The 2,900-nt window shown below is 51.7% G+C and overlaps 1 pseudogene; it reads right to left on the bottom strand.

Moving 5' to 3' along the window:
* Positions 1 to 1,815: 1,815 nt before the first annotated feature.
* LOC102498909 (HLA class I histocompatibility antigen, B-55 alpha chain-like) overlaps positions 1,816 to 2,900 on the bottom strand; it is a 3,389-nt pseudogene continuing 2,304 nt past the window's right edge.

A 2,900-nucleotide genomic window follows, 5' to 3' on the forward strand; every position in this document is an offset into this window, starting at 1 on the left:
CCCTCCCTTCCCCCACCAGCCCTGCTGCATGCATGTAGGTTTCTCTTTTCAAACAAGGATCCTTGGCTTATGTGTCTTATTTTAAGAAAAATATAAATCTAAATTAGATTCTATTTCCTGAATCCCTGAGTTTGACTGAATAACAGCTGGGATAACTACAGCCAAGGGCAGGAAGGGGTAGGCCAGTGGAGTAAAAGTCCAGCAGAAATCTTCTTCTCTGCAAATTCCAGAATATGGATTTTTAGAAGTGATGGGGAGGGGCCAGCAGGTGGAGCAGGGGTGAAGGCACTAGACTCCCACATGGTCAACTATGTTCAATCCTAGACTCAGCGACTCGAAACTCATGTTGAGGTGTGTGTGTGCACAAGATCCGAGAGGAGAATGGAGAAAGGACGGGGACATGGCTAACCCCCAGGGGTGATTTCTCAGGCTCTTTGTTTCTGTCTGTCTCTGTGTTTCTGATGAGTGCACACACCACATAGTAAAAATCTTTTTAAAAAAATAGTTATGTGGAAATGGAAAAGATAATGCAGGAAACAGTTTTAGAAGGCCAAGAGCTGGATGAGTCTGAAAATCCTTCTCTTGATAGCACAAACTCCTATGAGCTGTAGCTACCTGAACCTTACAGGAATAATGACAGGAAAGTGACTCCTGCTGCTGTCAGAGAAGAGGGACACTCAGAGAACGAGCAGAGCTTCGACATGAGAACAAGAACAGGTGACTCCTTTACAGAAACAAAGAAACAACAGATAAATACGCCGAGGGGGGAGGGCAGACACAGGCCTAGACCAAGGCTGACGGGGCACACAGGGCCCTCTTTGTCTATACTCCTGGGGACAGGACAGGGCCCAGGTGATCTTGAGTTCCTGTGGTCACAGGTCCAGGTAGGACAAAGTTCTACTAAAGGACAAGGACAAAGCAGCAGTAAAGGTGACCCAGAGGCGTGACCTCAGCAAACTCACAATGGACGAAGCGCTGATTGGACATAGCCCCGTCCACATCGGCACCTCACAGCCTCCTTCTGTCCCCACTGCAGCAGACCCAACACAGAAAACAGACTCTGAGCAGCTGTCAGGTTTTATCTCTTCTTGTGAGTATAAAAAGTCTTCTGCTTTAATTTACCCAGTAACCATGTCTAATAGCAAGAATTTAAAAAAAATAAAAAATACATCTATATCTTTAAGAGGGAGGTAGGAAGTTGTAGCTCAGGGTGCTACCAGAAGAGATGGGATGGAGGCGTCCCATCCTGCCCCTCCTGGGACAGAAAAGCTGGTCAGGGCAGAGGGCACAGGGCAGTGGGGAGGGGTCCTGGTACTCCGGGACAGTCTTAGTCCCTGTCTCCTCCCAGTAGGCTGCAGGAACACAGACACGCAGACATGTTCAGATGCCAGTGGTAGGAAAAGTGGTTGGGTCTCCTGCCATCACAATCCCAGGTACACAGACCTGAACAATCCTGTGTCCCTCTGTCCTCACAGGCCACCATCTGACACTGCAGAAGGAAAGAATCACAAAAATTCCTATTAATCACTCTAATAGAAACCTCAGATTAGGCCTTCATGTGCTCAACATGTCTAAATCCAGAGAATCCCCACAGTCCAGTACTATCTCTTCTTCCACCCTCTCCCACCTCAGCCCTGCAGGGTCTCATCTTTAGGAGCTATGAGAGACACATCAGAGCCCTGGGCACTGTCACTGCCTGGGAGGACAAACACGGCCTGGTTAGAGCACAGGGGAGGAGCTACAGGAGGAATATGGTGGGTGTCCCCACAGGCTCCTTTTGTGCTGTTCCAGGGTCTCAGGTCACCCTCCCCTCATTGGTTGGGTCTCCTGCCATCACAATCCCAGGTACACAGACCTGAACAATCCTGTGTCCCTCTGTCCTCACAGGCCACCATCTGACACTGCAGAAGGAAAGAATCACAAAAATTCCTATTAATCACTCTAATAGAAACCTCAGATTAGGCCTTCATGTGCTCAACATGTCTAAATCCAGAGAATCCCCACAGTCCAGTACTATCTCTTCTTCCACCCTCTCCCACCTCAGCCCTGCAGGGTCTCATCTTTAGGAGCTATGAGAGACACATCAGAGCCCTGGGCACTGTCACTGCCTGGGAGGACAAACACGGCCTGGTTAGAGCACAGGGGAGGAGCTACAGGAGGAATATGGTGGGTGTCCCCACAGGCTCCTTTTGTGCTGTTCCAGGGTCTCAGGTCACCCTCCCCTCATACACACAGGCAGTCTGAGCTTAGTTTCCTCCTGTGGGGAGAGGCGCTCGGAGACAGGTCCATGAGGTCCTAAGGAGCTCAGTAACCCTGGACCCCAGAGAAATGTCCAGAACTGATTATAGACCCAGGGCAGGGTCAGGAAATGTGAGGATGGAGATGTGGGAGGTGAACCAACAGCCCGCCTGGAGGACCGTCCTCAGCAGGGACTGTCCCTGTGACCTCTGACTGCCGGAAACCAGGTCCCCATCACCACCACCAGATGACAGGCGTGTGACTGGTTTTCACACTTTACAGAGGAGTGAGCAGCCTCAGCACAGAGGCCCTCAGCCTGGGCAAGCACGTGTGTGTGGTGGCACCTCCTAGTCACCAGGCAGGGCACCCTCCACCGGGGACAGGACATCCCAGACCTCCCCTTCCTACCTCAGCACCACTTGCAGATCATAACAGCTCCAATGATCAGAACTCCAAGGAGAACCAGGCCAGCGATGATTCTCACCATGAGAATGGGTGACTGAGGACGCGGCTCTGGGAAGGGAGGAGCCGGGAGGTGAGGACCCTGACCCTCAGGCCTCAGTCCTGACCCTGCTGAGGTCTCAAGAAGGGCTCCTGCTTTCCCTGACAAGAGCTCTGAGCCCCCCCTTACCCCATCTCAGGGTGAGGGGCTCAGGCAGCCC

Source organism: Tupaia chinensis, unplaced genomic scaffold (assembly GCF_000334495.1).
Source record: "Tupaia chinensis unplaced genomic scaffold, TupChi_1.0 Scaffold144389_1, whole genome shotgun sequence".
In the NCBI taxonomy this organism is placed as follows: domain Eukaryota; kingdom Metazoa; phylum Chordata; class Mammalia; order Scandentia; family Tupaiidae; genus Tupaia; species Tupaia belangeri.